This window comes from Chelonoidis abingdonii, chromosome 7, assembly GCF_003597395.2.
Source record: "Chelonoidis abingdonii isolate Lonesome George chromosome 7, CheloAbing_2.0, whole genome shotgun sequence".
Taxonomy (NCBI): Eukaryota; Metazoa; Chordata; order Testudines; family Testudinidae; genus Chelonoidis; species Chelonoidis abingdonii.
The window spans coordinates 15,143,144-15,165,464 of record NC_133775.1 but is presented as its reverse complement, the minus strand read 5'-3'; the positions used below and the strand labels follow the sequence as shown (position 1 = coordinate 15,165,464).

General features: G+C 41.4%; 1 protein-coding gene across 4 annotated transcripts in view; it reads left to right on the top strand.

Moving 5' to 3' along the window:
* The window catches only part of DAB1 (DAB adaptor protein 1), a 728,182-nt gene that overhangs the window by 496,466 nt on the left and 209,395 nt on the right, over positions 1 to 22,321 (top strand). For 3 of the 4 annotated variants that reach the window (XM_032803133.2, XM_032803132.2, XM_032803128.2), the window contains exon 3: positions 11,226 to 11,338. The exons of the other annotated variant lie outside the window; for it this stretch is intronic. The gene's annotated coding sequence lies outside the window, so the exon portion shown is untranslated. The remainder of the gene's footprint in view (positions 1 to 11,225; positions 11,339 to 22,321) is intronic. 4 annotated transcript variants of the gene reach the window in all.

Genomic DNA, 22,321 nt, shown 5'->3' with positions numbered 1-22,321 from the left:
GTTAGAGACAAAAAGGGTAACGGATGGGGTGTTTGTATGCTAGACTTCGAGGTACTACAATTGAGTTGTTAGGGGCAATTAGAGATGCGGGTGGCAAGGGATTTAAAAAAGGAGAGAGATGAGAGAGAAAGCATGGTGATAGGAATGAGGGGTTGGGGATGGGGGAAGAGGGAGCAGGTTGAGTAGGGACATGGAGGATTCAAACTTTCAGGAGACAAAGGAGGGCAGGAGACTGGCAGTTGTTGAGACAGCCAGAGAGAGTCTGCCGCGGTTATGGTGGTGCTGGGAGACGCTCGGGGGAGGGGGCGCAGGAAGATCAGACTTAACCAGCAACCTATACAAGAACACAGCATAAATCTTATCTTGATTGATTCTCAACTTAACCGAAGACTACTGGACAAGGATTAGCAGCAGTAACAGAACACAGAGTGCAACCAATTTCTCTTAAACCTAATTTACAGGAACACAATATCTAGAACGAGATTCTGCTAAACCTAACTTTACATCTATATCATATATATAGCTTATCTAGACTATAGTAAATCCGTAATTCTAATAGGTGCGCCTGGAATGGGTTAGTGGGTGAGCAGTGCATGCGGGCAGTAGTGGATATATGCCCAGGATTCTAGCTTTTAAGTGCCATCCAATGGAGTATGGTTGGGCTTGCGAGGTCATGTGGGATATCAGCTCGAAGCAGTAGTCCCCGAGCAAAGCCCCAGAGCAGAACTTAAGCAGGGCTGGCTAACAGCATCGTTATTTTTTGATGCAGCAAGAGTGGCTGCGGAGAAGTCTTAGGAGAGGGTTTTAGGCATCGACCGGAAGGTTTAGCTTAACGTTTGGGGGCTGGCGAAAGAACAGAACCAGGCAGGCTTGAAAATAATAAAATATAAAGTGATATTAAGGATTGTTCAGTCAGAGTGATTCTTACCAAGCCCAAAGGAAAGGCAGCAGAGAGGTAGAAAGGCCAGCAAGTATGCATCAGATAGGCTTAAGTACGGGGTCTCGAATTATCAGGAGATTCTCTTCAGGCAGGGCCATTTCGGGTTCTCGTGGAGGGGGGAGTTTGAAAAACGGGGGTGACACTCAAAAATAAAACGGATGCGGAGCGGAGAGAAGGAGCCCCCAGTAAACCCTGGCTATTCAGAAAGCCATGGCAGCATGCAGGTAACCTTTCTGGGTGGGCTTGCGGTCAGAAATGTCTGGTTTGTTAAGGGCAATTAGCAGTCTTCCACCTACTTTCTGATTGGGCCTCAAGAGGCGGGGGTAAGGAGGGAGAAAAGAAAAAAGAACGATGATTCACGAAGATAAGCATGTGTTGGGCATGGTCCTGTGGTGCGAGCTAGTGTGACTCAAAAGCACAGTGGAGGCCTTATTGACTCTGGATGCTATCGGGACCTGTGAAAAGACGCGTACAGCTTGGCAGGTCTGGACATGTCTGACCCGTAGGCCCGGAGGCCAGGTTAACAAGTGAGATAACAGGCGGTAACCCATTTGCAGTGGCAGTGGTCCCACTCGTAGCATCAAAGTGGCATCCCTGTTGAGAAGGCAATGGCTTTCGGGTATACAACTTAAGGGCCTCTCCTTTGAAAAGGGCAGTGGGCCCTGGCTAAACAACTTAACAGCCAGGGAGGGGAGGCCACAGGAGAACAAAAACAAAATGGAGTATGGGGACAGCTGTAAGAAACAAAATGGAATAGGGGGATAGCTGTAACAGACAAGCTGTAAGCCATCCATTTTCTTATATGCGACCTGTGTGATTTCATGTGTCTTGTGTGAGAGCAGCAAGCTTTGGATGAGACTCTTAGGAAAAGTAGCAGGCCACCAGGTGGTTTGCTGTGGACCTTCATAGGTTTTTGCTTATGCATTTGGGTCCCTCCCATCCTTGATTGTGGAATTAAATCTTAATAAACCATAATATTAAAGCTGACCTATAATACGAATTAAAATGAGACAGGTAAGAAAAGTGCATCTGTCTCTGAGGCTAAGTTCTGACCCCTAGGAAAAAATCTTCCAATCAAATAGTGTGTGGAGAAGATTCAGAATGAAGTCATCCTTGGGTGGTAGAGCATGGCGCTATCTCAGGATTACCTAACACTTTTTCCTGTGGACTTTTCTCCAATTGAAGCTTCTCCAGCACCAGGCTCTGAACAGTTGTAATCAGAAAATGTGAAATTAATAGAGGGTTGTCCTTTGCAGAAAAAAAATAGTATAATAATCATGTAATCAGAGACTGTATCTTAATACATGCACATAAGGGGTCTGGCAATTCTTAACTTTTCAGTACTTGACTTTTCAATCTTAATAATGTATTTCAACATAGTTTTTATGTGCAATTCCCTAAGTTTTTAAAAGCAAACTAAAAAACCAGACATTCCATCATGTGGTGTCATATTGACCCCTTTATGGGTCAAGAACAGGGTTGGAACTTTAAAATCTATAATGCAGACCTCTGGTACTAGAGCTGTTCAAAAACAAAGAGATAAATAGATAAAATAATTTTAGCCTGAGATGGACACCCTGCATTTAAAAATTCATCCCAAACTTTTAGTCTGTAAAGCGATAAGCAATTTAAAACAGGGTCTTATAATGGGACGTGTCAGTCAACCTTAATAATAGGCAGCAGTACTAGCCTCATTTATATACATAGACATATACACACATTTTAATATGTGATTTATTTAATGTGAATTACCTAGTAGTGGTGGTGATCTAAGCAGTGTTCTGTTTTCATTAAAAAGACATTGGTAACTCAACCATGAAAATTGCTCTGAAACTTGTCAACAAAAGGTCTTACCCTAAGATCAAGGATTTCAGGGAGTTTTTTCAACAGTTTGAAAGTTCTTTTTATTACTTGTTTTTACGTTAAGAGCCAAATTCTGCTTTCTGATAAGTACACCCTACTCCCACTGATTTCCGTTGCAGACCTCAAGAAAGACCTGCCCCTCACACATGGTTGATGGCCTGCGTGGAGAGTACTGAGAGTGGAGTGTGTGGAGTCCCTCTGTAGGGACCTGAGCACAGGGTGGATTGTATCTCAGGGGTGCTGCTCCCCACTTCTGCATAGTTAGAGGTGAGTTCTGTGTGCACTGAATGAAAACAGATGAATAAGAGCACCATGTATGGGGACACAATTTTATGTCTTTTTAAAATCCTGAACAGGTTTTTAATTTATACTTCCTGGATACAATTTTCAAAAATGGCTGTGTAGCTTAGGAGCCTAAGTCCCAATGACTTTCAATGTACATCTGCACATTACAGTACATCTGCACTGCACACTACAGTACATCTGCACTGCAAAACAAACAAACAAAAAACCCACTGCATTGGCAAGTCTCAGAGCCTGGGTCAGCTGACTTGGGCTTGCTGGGCTTATGCAACAAGGCAAAAAAAAAAAAATAGGAGTAAAGACATTCAGGCTGAGGCTGGAGTCCAGGCTCTGAAACCCAGTGATGGGGGGAGCATGTTAGAGTTCAGGCTGTAGCCCACATGGGAGTGTGTGGCTATTTTTTAGCCCTGTGCTCCCAGCTTGAGTCCATGGACCTGGGCTCTGAGACTTGCCGCCTTGGGGTGTTTTTTTGTTTTTGTTTTTCTGCAGTGTAGACATGTCTTATAATGGCTTGTTTGTGTTGTTTTTCTTATAGTTAGGGCCCTGCCAAATTCACAGCCATTAAAAATGCGTCACGGACTGTGAAATCTGGACTCCCCCTGTGAAATCTGGTCTTTTATGTGCTTTTACCCTATACTATACAGATTTCACAGGGGAGACCAGCCTATCTCAAATTTGGGGTCCTGACCCAAAAGGGAGTTGCAGGGGGGTTGCAAGGTTACTTTAGGGGGGTTGCAGTATTTCTGCCTTTACTTGTGCACAGCTGCTTGCAGAGCTGGGTGGCAGCTGCTGACTGAGAATCCAGCTCTGCAGGAAGCAGCACAGAAGTAAGGGTGACAATACCATACCAGGCCATTCTTACTTCTGCACTGCTGCTGGCAGCTCTGCCTTCAGAGCTGGGCTTCTGGCCGACAGCTGCCGCTCTCCAGCTGCCCATCTCTGAAGGTAGCACCGCCACCAGCAGGAGCGCAGGATTTAGGGTAGCAGTACCACAACTCCCACCTACAATAGCATTGCAACCCCCCACCACTCCTTTTTGGGTCAGGACCGCTACAATTACAACACCATGAAATTTCAGATTTATATAACTGAAATCATGAAAATTGTGATTTTAAAAATCCTATGACCATGACATTGACCAAAATGGTCCCTGAATTTGGTAGGGCTCTAAATATAATTTTTTGTTTATAGTTCTTTTCTTTTCTTTTTTTCCTTTTCCTCCTTTCCCTTTTTTCCCTTTTCTCCCATCTCTTCTCACACAAACAATACCTTCAAGTAATGAGCAATCTGAGGTAATTCAAGGCTGATTTTAGATCAGAGGGATAAGTTTTACTCTTGATATAGATACACACATAGTTTCACTTAGCTTTCATGGGAGCTCTACATACACGGGAACACGAGCACACTGAGAACAGAACACAATTCTACAAGCAAGGCCTCAGACCTATGCAATTATGCACCCGTCTATACTGCTGTGTAATTTCCCTGTTTTTCAGATACAGCATAACTCCACCATTTTGCTGTCACAGTTTCTCCTTTTGCCATTCTGCGTGCTTTTGTAGGGATCAATAACTCCACAGAGCAGAAAGCCAAGGATGTGTAGCTCAGGGATGCTGTGCTCCTGAGTGGTTTGGTCAGTGGCTTAAGAAACTGAAGAATATGCAAGGAGCATAGAAGACTTTTCATTAGAAGGTGCCTGCTTAGGACTCTGTTGGGTAGGCCTTTACTCCAGATGGTAAAAAAATCCAGTGAGTGATTTAGACTTGAAAAAGGAGTGCAGTGGATCAGGATGCCAGTGAGGAGCCTAAGGGGCTGAGGAAGACATTATATCAGCTTTTCAACAAGGAGCCATTATAATGAAAATGGGGTGGTCTTTTTCATATAAAATGCAAAGAACCTGATCCAGAGATCACTGAAGTCAGTGGATATACTCTCATTGATTTTGTGGGAGTCTGAAGCACCCTGAAAACAGTGGGACAGAATTTCACCCGTGTAATTTTCTCCAGAGTCAGGGCTCAGTGATGTGGAGAGGACCTGAGGTGAGATGGAGGAGACATAAAATCTAATCCAGCCTGACAGGTGGGAGCTCTTGTTAAAACTGGATTGGTTTCCACATCAAGAACTTTAAGTGAATAAAGGCCATGGGCTTTGCCTGCCATGCATGTGGCTACAATGCTTAGGCAGCAACGAGATGAGATAAAGCTGAAATGTCAGACTTAATTTCCTTGCTTTTGTTGTTTGTGTCAAAATCTTAATGTTACTTAAATATCTATCGTGCAGTAATTTAAACATGATTTACCAAAGGTTTTCATAGCAGGTGGTGAATTATTAATGAGAACATAATGGGAATAGTGTCTGCTATTTACTAGCAATATCAAGTGTTGTCCTCAATTCTCAGCATTAATGGCATATAAGAGGGACTCCCATTTTTTTTTCTCATGATCCTCCAGACTATAAGACATTTTTAACTCATAGACTTTGTTTTAGTATGAACAACGTTCCCTAAGAAAGACAGATTGGGGAGGGTGGATACAAGTAAATAAAACCTAGTTCTGGTGTTTATCAGACATTGTTAGACCCTGTGATATGCAACCACAAAGCCAGATGAGTAGGGAGTTATGTTTTTGCAGTGGGCAAGGAGTCGAGGTGCTAGGGCTTTGAGAGAAATCTGTGCTTCGGGGTAGCTAAGTTACAAAGAAGGTTTGTAGTTCCTAGAATTTTATGTACAAGCCTTGTGGTATCCTTAGGTTGTTCTTTATGTCCTACTGAACATTACAGAATATTCATACCTGGAGAGGTCTGGAGTAAGTCTAGAAAAATCTTCCCAGATCTTTATTAATTCCTCACATACATTCAAATTGTATTATCAATGCACTTAAATCTCCCCCCTGTTCTTCAACTGTTCTTTTGTATTTTTTTAGGGACTTGATTATGTTCTGGAAATATCTTGGTCTTGTTACTGGTTTACACTCACCAGTTTAGACAGATTTATTCTACTTGTTCCAGAGAATAAGCCAGAAAAATGCATTTCTCCCTTTATAGTTAATAGATCCAGGAAGTAATTTGCAAATGTGGAAACAATGGGTCTTATATAATAGAACAAACTGCATAGCTAATTCATGAGGAAGATAAACCTGTATTGTTAAGATTTTCGTATTTGTAAGCTGTATATTGCTCTCCTGTGCTTTCTACCATTAAGTACTAATGGTATTGCATTAGTAAAAAGCACAAATATCTTGACTGGCTCTGCAAAAATGTACGCAGAGGCAAATAACCTATTTTATGATGTTTTTTGTTTATAACCGTTCACTTAGCTTGTCACTCTGGGTGCTATATATTGTTAAAATTTAATCACCGCTCTGCATCACCTGAGATTATGGAGGCTGGCCTGAGGGGGAAAAGAGAGAGTAAAATGACTGACAGGTACTTAAATCAGTCAACATACTGATTTATTTGTTTTAAGGAACTCAAGGGGACAGGAACATAAGGGGAAAAGAAGTTAGCTGTTTTTGTAACTATGATGCACAGCTCAGTCATTAGCTGTAATGGTCATAGATGCAAATCGAAATTGTTTTTGAGAAGGATAACATACTCGAAAACGGATTACTATCCAAATAGTGTATAGTCATTCTGAAACTTAATGATATCAGGGTTCTGTTAAGGTTAGACAAAGAATAAGGTGAGAATAATTTTTGTTAAAAGGCTTGACTGCAAAAGGACTGCATATGAAGTATACAAAAATTCAGAGGAAAGGCATTGCAAGTTCGTTATCAGCAGGCTGTATTGTACGTATGGCTTGAAATATTTTAATCATAAACAGGACCCTTATATGTTGCTTTCTAGTACATGTAAATTGGAATATTGGCTGCCAGACAAATGGGTCACAATCTTACTTACGTGCCAGAACAGGAGGCCTGAATCTCTTCATGTTAAGTGTATTTGGAAATGATAGCAGTGTGGTTCTTAGCTAAAGTACAAATCATAGAGAAACCACTGGCACAGTTCTATGTGACCACTTCATAAGTATTCATTTGCATGCCTAATATTTATCTGTGACATTTTTTTGGGAGAGTCAGGCAGTAAATACTGGTTTTCACTGCCAACATCAGGAGATTTCACAAGGGATAAAACTGCATTTCTCCTAATTCTTTTGAGGGTTAACTCTGTCCATTTAATAAAAATAGCCAATTTTTTTTGTCTTTATCAGTTTTTTACCTGTGGGAACTGCCTCTCCTCCCCCCACGCACTGAAAACAGTGGACACTGATGATTATGTGATATTTGTACGAAACTGTAACTTCACATGCAGTTTCTCCAGTGGTGAGAATTATTTATTTATTTTCACAATTCTAAATGGCTCCTGAAAGTGGCATGAAGTCTTCAGGAAGCAAATAGATCCTTCTCAAATTAGATTAGGCCCCCCTGTGCTCCCAGTTGCCATGCTGCAGCCACATTTATTTATTGACACATAAAATTTGCAGAATTTTGCAATACAGTGTGCATAATTTTTATTTTTTAGTGCAGAATTCCCTCAGGAGTAATGGCTAAAAATGAACCTCTAAGTGTTTTACATGTGATCTGTACTGGAACCTATGTTAAAATGTGTTGAAGTCCAAAACCCCTCTTTCATGCGCGTTCACACCCACATATTTTAATGCTATCTTCCCTGAATAAACAGCGGAATATGCAGCCGCTCACTGGGTGAAATGATCTGCAGCAGTTGGCAAATGCTGAGAGATATGAATACCAAGGGAAAAGTAAAAATAGGTCCCTAGAAAATTACGAGTAAGGATTACTGAAAAGAGAGGATTTGTTGTATGTATAGTGTGTTTTATCTACAAGAGTTGTTTTATGAATGGAACTAGAGATTCAATTTTTAGGCCATTTTCCATTTTTTTTATCATCTCTGGAATGGAGATTAGATTTGAGATTTGTAGGATGAAATCAGGTTGCCATGATTCTTAACAATGTCTTGAACATGTCTGCAAGGTTTTAGTTGCTGGTATTAGAATGCAGATGTGTCGCAAACAAATATTTGTTTATTTGTTTGTTTGTATTTTTGTAGCACTTAGGAACCCCAGTCATGGATCAGAACTACATTGTGCTAGGTGCAGCACAAAGACCGAACAAAAATCCTTGCCCCAGAAAGCTTAAAATCTCATGTAAGATAAGAGACGACAGATGGGTACAGACAGATGGAGGAGAACAAGGAAGCAATGAGACAGCATTGGTCAGTATGCTAGGCAGTAATCTCAGCACACCAGTGGCTTAACCACTGTCACGTTTTTTGTAGGCATTATGGCAAAGGAAAGGTTTGAGGAGGGATTTAAAGGATGATAATGAGGTAGCTTTGTGGATGCTTATACAGTGTGAGGATGCTTTCTCAAATATTTCACAAGTGAGCTGGCATCATTGGCCAGTGGGAGATAGAATTGACATTTCGATAGTGAATGATAGGTGTAGGGTTGCCGTAGGCCATGAAAGGCCTTGAAAGTGAAGACAAGCATCTTATGCTTGACCAGTAGAGAAGGAAGGGCAGAGGAGGGATTCAAAGAGAGGGAGTGAGATGGTCAAAGCAACTGGCTAGGACAGTGTTCTTTGCAGCAGCATTCTGAATGGATTTGAGTGTGGCAAGATTGCAGTTGCCAAGGCCAGAGGATGTTGCAATACTCGAGATGTGAGATGAGAGCCTGGATGAGAGCTTTAGCAATGAGGATGGATTGGAAAGGCTGTGTTTTAAAGATAATGAGCAAAAACAATCTGCAAGATTTCGACAGCCTGCATGTAAGTACCTAGAGAAAAGACCAAGTCAAAGCTACACCCAGGTTACAGGCCCGAGTGTCAGGCAGGATGGTGGGGTTGTCCACAGCGATCAAGAAAGGAGGTGGCAGGGAAAGGCTTAGAGTAAAGATTAGGAGCTCTAATTTAGCCATACTGAGCTTGAGCAGGTGGCCAGACATCCACAGAGAGATGTCAGAGAGATAGGCTGATGAAACAATTCTTCTTTCTAGGTGTCCAGCATATCCTATTATAGCTGTTTCCCCCCCTACCCTCCCTTCTAAGACCTCAGTCCTGTAATGAGCTCTGTGGATCTCCTGTGCCCAACTGGAGCTTCCTGTGTCACTTACAGTAGGACTCAGTGTGGGCAAAAGTGTGGTGTGTCCACATTGAGTCATTGCAGGACCAAGACCAGATACTGCAGATTATCTGCTGATTTCTTCCTTAATGGAAAAACTATTAAGACATTCTAGTTTTAACATGATAATCAGTTTAAAAAAAATTTACATGTTAGCACATTAAAAGGCTTTTTAATAGTTAATAATTCTGAAACATCTACCTATAAAAATTTGTGCTTTCATAAATTACTGTTTCATAAGAAATTAACACAGCCAAAAATCAAACCAAGACGCAGACATGCCCAGGTAACAATTTAAAGAGTATCTGCTGACCACAAGCTGAAATAAATATTACCAAAAACATATTTGTTGGGGTTTGGAGACAAGCAGCAATCATATCCAAGTGGTTAAGTTTCTCCTTAATTTATATATGCTTTTTAATTCATTTGCATCAGTTTGCTGTGTGAATATTGTTGCAATATTTTTCAGTTAGATGTTGTCTAGTAAAATGATACTTTGCCTCCATTTTAAGATTAAATTGATTCCAGTTAGTTATTTGAAATAAATAGCTTTATTTTATTAATTGTTTCTAACTTGGAACTTGAAAAAATGCCTATTTTCACGTTTCCAAAAGAGGGGAAGACCTTAAAGACATTAATTATATACATGCATAGAGTGTTTTAATGTATGTTTGTGATTTAAGGTGAAAATTTCAGCTTAAATTACTGGTAATACTTTATTTGCATGCATTAGTAAATGGCTGATCTTTGGTTATCTCCGTACCTATTTTGAGTTTTAGACACTGACTCTGCAGTGAGATCCACTCAGACAGATCCCTATACTACATGGCATCCTGCTGAAGTCAGCAGGACTCCATGGGCACACAAGCATCGGTCAGCTCAGATCTTATCACAGGATTATGGTCTTCCATTGATCTCCATCATCACAGTATTGGAATGCTTCCCAGATTAATGAATTTATTCTTACAACTCTTGTTTGCAGTAGGGAAATACTGTTCCATTTTACAGATGGAGAACTGAGGCACCAAGAGATTAAATGATTTGCCCAAGGTCATAGAGGTAGCTGGAAATTCAATCCAGACCTTTTAAATCACAAGATCATCCTTCTCTTCTCTAAGTGGAACATAGTTTGCATTAGTACTCCATGCACTGACTCAAAATTAGACCCTACCAATGGTTACTGTGAATTTACATACACACACTCTAAATCAGCATGGCAGCCCTTTTTTTATTTTGAGAAATACGGCTTTGGTCTCACTACATTGGGTACTGAAAGCAGTTTTGTGTAGTTAGGCTATGAGTGTGCTTTCTTTGTGAAGAACTCTATCCTTGCAATTCTCAGAGTTGCGTAGAGCATGTAAACAAGTTCTGAATAAGGATTTCTGTTAGATTGTATTCTTCTTGATATCCCCCAATGGCAGCCAGGTCAAACATTCTGAGGTACTTTCAACATAGCTGTCTAGAAGCATGACTGCAGCAGAAAGATGTGGGGGGGGGCATGTATTTTGCTTTATTTCAGCTGAAATGCTGTTCTGTGTATAGAGCATCTTATTTCAGTGTTGTGTATGCAAACAAGAAATGATCGTTACACTGCTCTGGAATGTCTTTTACTCTCTTCTCCCTAAAGATTCAAATATACATGCTTTTAACTGTAAGGCAGCAAGATCTGATACATTTTTTTTTGTGTGGGTGCCCTAGAACTTGCTATGCTAATAGCAGAAAGGACCGATGAAGGAACATGCCTATAAAAACGTTCTTTCCTTGGTAACATGATGAATTGTGGAAGCCCTGATTGAAAATTCTAATCACAGCCTTGCAGTCCTTCAGATCACAACCGTTGACAGTTGATTCACTTCTTTTCATGCCTGCTGCCTCTCACTGCTTATGGTGCCTCTTATGCGTGAGTTTATCATTAGCACACAAAGCATGATGGATTGGTTGGGGTACCTCTATCCTTAGAACCTGGGAAATGCTTCTTTTTCAGAATCACAGTGCCTGGGTGTGACATCGTCATGAATGAGAGAAGAAAGTAATACAGTATTGGATGTCCCTGTTTGCTGCCACTGTTTAGAGAGAAAATGATGCATTATGGGGAACGTAAGTATACGGCCTGTTTTTCCCTCACTAGCAACTGATGCAGAAAATCACTGATCACAATCAATGCATAAACTGAGTCTGGCCAATGCATGAAGGACGTAATGCCTTTTCAAAATCAAAAAAGTAAACAATTTTCAAAATTACATCTAAAAAATTAGCCAGCGTAGGAAGTCTTTTGACTTTCAGCTTGAGCTAAGGATCAAAAGGATTAAAGCTAATTGATTTTGATCTCAGATGTGGATTCTCATCACTCCTAAAACTGTACTAATCTTTCCTTATACAAGAAACTCCAGACATTAAACTGGCAAATGATTTTATTTGTCTGCATTGCTTCTAGTTGACATTTAATGTTTCAGTGAACAAATCAGTAAAGTTTTGGGTCTAGTGAAGAATTGATGGGACCAATTTTCAAATGTGGAATCAAAACAAAGTGAAAATATGTCATGTTCAGATAAAAGGCAGAGCTCTGCATCATGTGGTCTCATAATAAATGAATTCTCACTACAGAGTCGACCAGAGATTTGCAGGAACATATTTTTAAATTTATGATGATTCATTTTTAAGATGAACCACAGTAAGAAAAAATGTATTAGAGAGAAAGGAGGCAGTTTCTTAGCATAGAAGATAATGTTAAGGCTGCCTTTGCTTTTAAGTTGTGCTTTCTAAACTCTGTGCAGTGAGTAAATTGATATTCATAAAAAGGTGTTGCTGCAACTGGTAATAACAAACCAGCAAACAGAACATCTAGTAGGAGTTTGCAGGATTTGCACTGCTGCTTTTTGTGGGTTATCTCAGAAGTGCTGATGCTCTCACTGACTCTGTGTGAGGAGGAACACAAAGCAGAGTTGAAGATTTTTCTCCCAAAACTGGCAATTTTTACAGAGCACTGAAATAAACCAGTGCTGCGGCTAGTGTACACACAGAAGTAGTGCTGTATTTCAGGGAAGGAAAAATAAACTTTTCTGAAGCTCAACATATTCTATCTTTACTGCTTAACATATTGAGTTTTATTTTGAATTATCTTGTTCCAGTATAAAACTGAGAAGAAATATTGCCTAGGATGAATTTTGTAGAACAGCAGCTAGTTTATTCAAACACTAGAACTTTAGATAGTGTTTTGGTAGAAGCATGACTGGCTACTATTTTTATTTAGCCAGAGATCAAGCATACACATCAAATGCATAACTTTTTTTTAACAGTTGAATTACTTCATATCTTTCTATTTCACTGTGTTGGCGTGGATGTCCTGGTAATCAAAACGTGCAGAATAGCTTTATGCACACATTGGAGCTATATAATTGCTGACAAATATGATTTAACAGAGTGAATGAAGGAATTATACACCATGGGACAGATCTTCAGCTGGTGTAACTCACCATAGCTCCACTGAAGTCAATGGAGCTTTGCCAGTTTATGTACTCCAGCTAAAGATCCAGCCCTTTTCCAGTTGGCATAAAGCGCTATTTGAGTTGCACTTGATTGAGTAGGAATTGCAGGCTTCTCTGACCACTCTACTCCTCTTCAGGCAGTGAGCTTATTAGTGAGCTTCCTGTATCTTTGCTGAAGATCCTCTTTAATGGATCTAATTGTGGGCGTGAGGATATGTCTGACTATTAATAGTAATCCATTATTATTTGTATCTGGTAGTGCCTGTGGACTTCTGTCACGGATCAGGGCCCCTTTCTTGGTTGGATCTGCATAATTACATTACAAAGAGATGTCCCTGCCCTAAAGACCTTACAGTCTAAGATGAGAGACAATAGTTGGATTCAACAAACAGATGAGGAGAACACGAAAATGATGAGACTGCATAAAACAAATATAGTTTATATGGTTTGGACAATATTTATGGCTATGCACAGTATATAAATGCTTGTTCCTTCTTATCTGCCTTGTACTGACTTTCAAATGCAAAATAGGTCATTTGGTCCTTTCTTTACTTCCAATAGCACCGACCATCTTATTCAATGTGAATAGCATTCCCCAATGAATAATCCATGTTGTGCTGATACTATACAGTTTCAGTAGCTAATCTGAGAAGTTACATTACTAGTCAGAGAATCTTAGATAAGGATTGAAGATGAATGTCACATTTGCAAAGTAGAGCAATATCATATAAATTAGAATAATTTCCCAGGCTCATTTTTCCAGTAATGTGATTGAAGATAAGTTATTGAGGGTCTGGAGTTTCAACACACCTTTGGTTATTCTTCAGATAACGCTATCCATGGTTGGTGCTATTGCAAGTAAATGTTGGTCTTCATAATAACACAAGAAAGGCAACACACACATTTCATTTGAGAGAGAAATGTTAAAGCATACACTTTAGGTGCACTGTCAGGAAACACACACATTGATAACAGCCCTAACAACTTCCCTAGATAGACTGAGGGCTTGTCTTCACTGCTGGGGAGATCTATGCTGCTGCAATTGATGCAGCAGGTGTTGATTTAGCAGGTCTTCCTAGACCTGCTAAATTGACAACAGAGCACTCTCTGGTCAACTTGGGTATTCCACCTCCTTGAGAAGAGTAAGGTGAATTGACCGTAGAGCATCTCCTTTCGAAGCAGTGCAGTGAAGACATGGTGTTAGGTCGACCTGACCTTCGTTGACTACAGCTACATTATTCACATAGCTGGAGTAGTGTAACTTAGGTCAACTTGCCCTGGTTGTGAAGACAAGCCCTTAGAGTAAAAAAAAAGCTATTTTAATCATCATATTGAAATGTAATTATTTAGTGTTGGGAATGTTTTAGATTGGGTGAATTAAAGATAAATAAATTACTTTCCACATTTCGGAGCCCTGAGGGCCTTCTTCCAACTAATGTAATATCTACACATTTTTAAAAAGTGCATGAATTCATTGCACATATTTGCAGCTGTGGGTGTTATCCCTAATGAGAGAGTGTGATACCCATGTGGGGTGCTTGTTTAGAGTATGTATTTCTTCAAAGACACAGTGAACACTTTTAAGAGAAGTCTTTGATCATATTGAAACACCCTTTTATCAATACATGGATAATTTAAATGTATAGCAGAGATCAGAATTAATTATTGCCTCAAAATTCACATGATCATTTAAGAATACAGCACTAAAGCATGTTGTGCAGCAGATTATGTAATCATGTTGGAAAATCCCATGCCATATGTATTGTATCAAACCCCCAATTTTTAAAGCAGTGCAAGCGATTTAGCTCTGCATATTCTACCAGTGAATTTTAATGGAAGATGTGTAACTGACTCCTGTACACTACTTTGAAAGTCTCAAACACAGTACGTAAATAAGTATATGTTGAAGAGTATGTACTGAATAAATGGATGTCTCTTAGGAGGATTGGTGCAGCACACATTTAAAATGCAGTAGATCTAATTTACCTCGATTTCAGTAAGGCATTTGACACGGTTCCACATGGGGAATTGTTAATTAAATTGGAAAAGATCGGGATGAATATGAAAATTGTAAGGTGGATAAGGAACTGGTTAAAGGGGAGACTCCAACAAGTCGTACTAAAGGATGAACTGTCAGGCTGGAAGGATGTTACTAGTGGAGTTCCTCAAGGATCGGTTCTGGGACCAATCTTATTTAACCTTTTTATTACTGACCTTGGCACAAAGAGCGGGAATGTGCTAATAAAGTTTGCGGATGACACAAAGCTGTAGGGTTATGCTAACACAGAGACGGACCGGAATACCATACAGATCTGGACGACTTGTAAACTGGAGTAATAGTAATAGGATGAAATTTAATAGTGAAAAGTGCGAGGTCATGCACTTAGGGATTAATAATAAGAATTTTAGATATACATTGGGACACATCAGTTGGAAACAACAGAGGAGGAGAAGACCTTGGAGTATTGGTTGATCGCAGGATGACTATGAGCCGCCAGTGCGATATGGCTGTTAAAAAAGCAAATGTGGTTCTAGGATGCATCAGGTGAGGTATTTCCAGCAAAGATAAGGAGGTGTTAGTAGCGTTATATAAGGCACTGGTGAGACCTCATCTGGAATACTGTGTGCAGTTCTGGTCCCATGTTTAAAAAGGATGAATTCAAACTGGAACAGGTTCAGGAGGGCTACTAGGATGATTTGAGGAATGGAAAACCTGCCTTATGAAAGGAGACTTAAAGAGCTTGGCTTGTTTAGCCTGGCCAAAAGAAGGCTGCGGGGGATATGTTTGCTCTATATAAATATATCAGGGGATTAACATTAGGGGGAGGGAGCGGAATTATTTAAGCTTAGTACTAATGTAGACACAAGGACAAATGTACAACTGGACATTAGAAGTTTTAGGACTTGAAATTAGACGAAGGTTTCTAACCATTAGAGGAGTGAAGTTCTGGAACAGCCTTCCGAGGGGAGTAGTGGGGGCAAAAGACATATCTGGCTTTAAGACTAAGCTTGATAAGTTTATGGAAGGGATGATATGATAGGATAGTTTAATTTGGGCAATTGATCTTGGATTATCAGCAGATAAGTCTGCTCAATGGTCTGTGATGGGATGTGGATGGGATGGGATCTGAGTTACCGCAGAGAATTCTTTCCTGAGTGCTGGCTGGTGAGTCTTGCCCACATGTTCAGGGTTTAGCTGATCGCCATATTTGGGGTCGGGCAGGAATTTTCCTCCGGGGCAGATTGGCAGAGGCCCTGGAGGTTTTTCACCTTCCTCTGCAGCATGGGGCTTGGGTCACTTGCTGGTGGATTCTCTGCAGCTTGAGGTCTTCAAACCACAATTTGAGGGCTTCAGTAACTCGGACGTAGGTTAGGGGTTGTTATAGAAGTGGATGAGCAGGGTTCTGTGGCCTGCTTTGTGCAGGAGGTCAGACTAGATGATCATATTGGTCCCTTCTGACCTATGAGTCTATGAGTCTATGTAAAATACATCCAGTACTGCATATTGAAATTCAGAACTTTGTGCTTATATGATGACTTGCAGGAACCTGTCTGTCTAGGTAAGTGGATAGGTCAGTTCTTCTTCAAGTAGTGGCCCTATGGATGCTTCACTGTAGGTGCGCTTGCGCTGCTGATTGGAGAACTTTGGTAGCAGTGTCCATTTGGCCCACACATATGCTGTCTGCTCTTGTACCCCACCATGAGGCTAACCCGCATGCACAGACTAACCCTCCCCAGTTCCTTCTAAACTTCCCCTGGCTAGAGATGGAGCCATTAGCAGTCCCTTTGTGATCGTTAGTTTTTCTCTATTTTTTAGCATTTTTAGTAGCTAGTTAGCCCCTTCAGACTGAGTTGTAATTTTTTCCTTATTTTCTCTTCAAAAAACAAAAACAAAAAACCTTGTATTTTCCCCCCTTTTGTCAGGGACCTCTTTCCACAGTGCAGCATGGCTGGCTCACTGGGCATCAAGAAGTGCCTCTCTGGTAAGGAGTCCATCCCTGTGGCAGATAAACACTCCCACTGCATTCAGAATATGGCCTCAGGGGAGGCCATATTCTGCAGAAGTGTGGTCTCTGTCAGCAACTTAAACCCGGGTGTCGAAAAGGACAGGAAATTGAGGCATCCTGATGGAGGCAGCTCTTCAGCTTTCCCTGGATCCATACCAAGACTCACCCAGGAAGCCCAAATCTTCACCACAGCTGTCAGCATCCAGGGACTATGGTTCGAAGAAATAAGTTGCAGGCCCTTCTTGTAAGACATCTGAAAACTGAGCTGAGAGTCCCCAGAGTTAGCCCTGAGCTAGCTGTAAAAGATCACCAGCACACTTGGTATCATCCATACCGCTGATAGCGAGACAATCCAAGCACAGTACCATAGCTTATGAGGGTCTGGAGCAGCAGGTACCATTGATGTACCTAAAGACCTTATGGGCACAGGCACCGAGCCAATGGTATTGGTGAGCAAAGACAGGACCGGGGAGCACAGTGTTAAGAAGATGCTGCTGGTACACGTTGTACCTTAGGCACCATCAACTGTGACCTATCCAGCACCGGAGCGTTGGGTGCAGGTGAAATCCCCGTCTCCCTTCATATTGCCAGTGGCACGGGGTTGGTTGGCACCACAGAAGTTCTGGTACTTGAGAGAACTCAGAGTATCTGATATACAAGAGTCTCCCCTTTGGTACCACGTTTTCTCCAAACACGGGAAACTTCTTCAGTACCCTGCCATGCATCTCCACCTTCTAGTGGTGACTCAGTGAATGAGAGGAGGTCATCTCCTACCACTTCTTCCATGCTCCCTATGTTGCCTGTTATCAACGGGCTCCTCAGACATATCCTCAACTTGCTCTGCTACCACAATGGTATGGCCAGCCATGGGCACCACCATCAAGCTCTATCCACCATCCCATTGGCTCTATTGGGATCCCTGGGTGAGGGATTGAACCTACACTTGTCAGGCTTCTAGCCGGACTCATCGTGAGCCTGTGAGATGTTCTCCCTCTGCCATGGCATCCAGAGCCTCTGACACACAAGAGGAAATCATGGAGCAAAAGAGTGGAGGAGTTGCACTGACAACTAACATATCTTCCTCCTCTCCAAACAAGGCAGTGATGCCCCCACCACCATCCTTAGCCAATGATTTCTGGCTCTTCCAGGGCTTGGCAAAAAGGGTAGCAAACACACCGCAGATACTCATCGCAATCTATCCAACATCCTACACTCTTCCTTGTGCTCCAGAATAGTCCTCTCTATCAGTGAGGCCCTTCTGGACCCAGCCAAGGCTATATGGCAAACTCCAGGATCAGTGATACCTACGTGTAAACGGGCTGAGGAAAATAGGGGAAATAGCCCTACTGATGGCTCATCCTCTCCATACCATATTCTTTCGGGACAAGGTCACACTCAGACCACCACTGAGGTTCATCCGCAAGGTGACCTCTCCTTTTCATATAAAACAACTGATTCACCTCCTGACCTTTTACCTGAAGCCTCAGTGTGATAACAGGGAGACTATACTTAACACACTGGACGTTAAGAGACCCCTGGCCTTTTACCTGGATAGGATGAAGGCTTTTAGGAAATCATCTAAGCTTTTCCGTTCTATTGCGGAGAGATCCAGGGGCTCGGCAATATCAGCCCAGAGACTCTCTCCAAATGGGTCTCGAACTGTATTATACAATGTTATCAGGTTTACAACATGACACCTCCAGCTGGTAGTTGCACTCACTGCAAGAAAGTGGTTTCCTCTTCTGTTGCCTTCCTCAAGAATGTCCTTATCTCAGAGATCTGTGGAATGGCAACCTAGGCGTCAGTCCATACCTTCGCAGAACATTATGCCATTACTGGGGATTCCACCTCTGATGCCATATTTGGCTCCATAGTATTGTCATTTGTAACTGATTTGACTCCAAAGCAACAGCCCACTGCTTGGGAGTCACCTGCAGTGAAGCACCCATAGGAACACTACAGTGGAGCACCAATAGGGACACGCATCTCAAAGCACTATTATTATTGTGCGAGGTGAGTAACTTCTTTCCATGCCCAGTTAATACATTGTCCTCTCTTCTAAAATCGCCAGTTAATTTTCTGATGTGGACACTAATTCATTAGGAATGGGAGTGAGACCACAAACTCATTTCAGGCATTAAGCAGCGCTTGGGGGGTAACAACTTCCAGTCGCTGCTGAACTTGGGGGAATGAAACTGTTGAGCGATAGGTGAAAGGGTCGGTATTCCATTACCTGTCCACTGGCCATTCAGTCCCATTGAAATCTACAGTTTTTAAAATGTTAATATCTTCTATTATGCGATTTCTAGGTTAATTTAAAAAAAAAGACATACATACACTTTCATTGTACAGACAGATGAGTTACATTACAGTATTGACAAACAGTGGGATGACATTCAAAGTTTCCTAACAGCTGAGCACGTAAGTATAAATATTCATGCACATATGACACATCTCATGTGAATTTAAGAGTTGTTTGGTGATTCTAAGGTCTGTTAGCAACGGAGTGACTGTACAGAGACCAAAAAGATATGACCTTTTCTTTAAATATTTATGTAAATTATACATGTTTTGCAGTAATATTTCCAAGCTTAACTGTCAAGTATTCTGTCTGTATCCTAACATCTAAACTGATCAATTCTTTTCAGTTTTGCTAGATAATGTTGAGAGGAATCTGCATTTTGAAAGAAATATATCACTAAAGTGACAAGGCAAAAAATAGGTGGGCTGAAACATATGTATATAAAGGCACATGGCTTCAAAAATCCCATTTGCCTGAAATTTGTATACCTCTTGTAGTTAGGATTTAAACCTACAATAACTAAAAAACATTAAGCAAAACAACAACAAACCACTATTTTCTCAGTTCTGCATTTAACAGCACTTGGTGTAGAGTCAGTTTCACTGTTCCCATGCAAGATTTAAATTGAGCTGGAGTCCACCGGAGTGGAGCAGCCCACGCCTCCCCCACAGGACTAAAGCTCCAAGTCCTGGTGCCTCTCCCCATTGGGCTTAAGCCCTGAGACCCGCCGCCCCATAGCCGAAGCCTGGAGCCCCAAATGCAGGGTGTGGGATGGGGGACCCCAGGAAATATTCTCTGAGAATTTAAGCCCTATTCCCATGTAATAGGCAGGTTCCAAACATGTCATGAACTCTGAGTGACTGGTTCTCTGTTCCAGCTCATCTAAGTCAATGAGGGTTTATTTGGTTGCACAGGTTTGCCCATTTGAAGCAGGTTGCAGGATCAGTGTCATGGTTAGTTTAGTCTTACTGAAAATATCTATGTAAATGTCAGCAAGGGATCAGAGAATAAATTGTTTTAATAGAATTTAAGAACATTTTGTCTATCAGAAATGACGCTTTAAAACTTTTTGAAAAAAAAATCACTTGACATCCCTTAAATAAATACTTTAATAAAACTATTATGTTCTAGTTAGCATAGCTTTTGTACGGTATTATAGCTATAATATACATTAAGGCTTTGATCCTGCAATTCGTCTCTTCATTGGCATGCCTATACTGCTGTTGAGTACACTGTAGCTTTTCACAACATAAGGGTCTGCCTGGACAAAGGCAGTTGCAAGATTGAGCTCACTTTAGGAAAACGTGATAAAGTTTAATTCATTATATCAGTATATTGCACTGAATATTGCATGTGGATATTTATTTTGTAATATATAAGCAAATGTAAATAGTGAGTACATAAATGCAGTTTCCTAAAAAATGTAAAAAGGGGTTGTTTTGAAAAATCGGTTCTGAGTGATGTATGATCTACATAAAGCAAATGTAATTTTCAGCACAAGGCAGAAGATCTTTGTGAACCTAAGGTAACACTTGACTCTAATCAGAACTGTCTATATTAGAAAAGTGCCTTACTGATAAACCTAGATAGTAATGTCCCGAGCTGTGAACATAGGTCCATGTGCAAAATTCAGATTTTTCTTTTTATAATGTGTTAGTTCTGACACCTCCCAGCCCAAGGTGTGTGAAATCTGAATCTGAATTTTGCTGCTTTAGTCCATCTGTACATGTGAAAAAATTAACAACTTTATAAATTCACATTGAAGGCTTTACTATAAATACTATTTACACATCAACAGAAGTTTATTCCCATCTGTGATGCGTGTTGTCACTATTGAAAAATAATTCTGATTAAAGGGAGCTTTTGCTTGGGGGCCTAGATTCAAAGCCCACTGAAGTCAATCGAAAGGCTCCAGCTGAAGTCATTTGGCCTTTGATTGGGCCCTCAGTGATTTTTTTTTTTTTTAAAGTATGAAGCACACAAAGCTGTGCTCAAACAGGGGCATTATCTTTCTCCTTTTGAAGTAACTGTCAACAATTCCATTGATCTCAGTGACCGAGAATCAGAGCTGTAATGGAATTCTGATATTAGACCACAAAAGCAGAGTGGAGGCTGGAAATGCTGAACTTGATCCAGTCCGTGGGCCCTACTTATTACAGCATACATGGTACATAAAACGGTGATTGTGAAATCTGCTCCACGTGGACCATGTTTCGGGATCAGGGCTTAAGGTTCATTTGGCACTTCAACATTTACCTGGGCAGAATCAGTCAAATTCTCAATGGAGCTTTTATTTAGCCTCTGAAATTGCAAACGTAATTTTATGCACCCAAAGTTTGGCACATACTGTCTTTCTCACAGCAGTGTTTTTGATTGTTTACAAACTGATTTGTGTGTGCAAATCAGGTATGGCAGGCTCTTAAGTATCCTATTTGAATGTGTATAAATGGCAATTTGTGTTGGAATTCTCTTGTGAAATTTTGCATACCTAGAAGTTTGGCCATGTATTTAGAGGCAGCTTTTGGAAAAGGTCATTCAACCATATAGCTCTAACTTTCAGTGCTTTCTCACTACTCCTTAAGGGGAAAATATATATACAGTTAATACAGTGTCTCAGCTTCCTTTTTAATTTATATCGTGTCAAATATCTTATTTGGTCTGTCCAGGGCTGGCCTTAGGGAAAACTAATGCCCTGGATGAACTTGTGTTTTGGCGCCTCTGGCCCCAGTGGGTGCCTCCCACTGCCCCTGGCACTCATGGGCTTCCCAGACATCCCCCCTCCCCATTTGCCCCTAACCCCGACTGTCCCCTCCTGCTCCCTAGCCCCTGCAATGTGCCCTCTTTGTCCATAACCCCTGTACCCCCCTCTTGCGCCCACATGGGGAAACTGATCTGGATGCATGGAGCAGGTGGCATTGCTGCTCATTGCCCTCTTCGAGTGCTGCTCCTTTGTGCACCCCTAGGAAGCTGTGAGCAAGGAGAGTGAGGAGTGACATCAGGGCACTTTCCCCACCTGGGCTGTGTTAAGGAGAGGGCAGGAGAGCAGCCGCTCCTGATGCTCGCCTCGCCGCACAGCATAACTGGGGAAAGTGACCTGGATGCAGGGAGCACATCGCCCTTTGCTCCCCCACATTCCCCTTTGGGGGTGGGCGAGCAGTATCTGTGTATCACTGCTCGGGGTCTCCCCCATGTTCCTCTGCCAGGAAGAAGCAGGGAGAAATCTAGATGTCCCATTCCCCGGCGCAGTGCTCCCCTGCCAGCCAGGAGCAGTTTCTGACACCACACT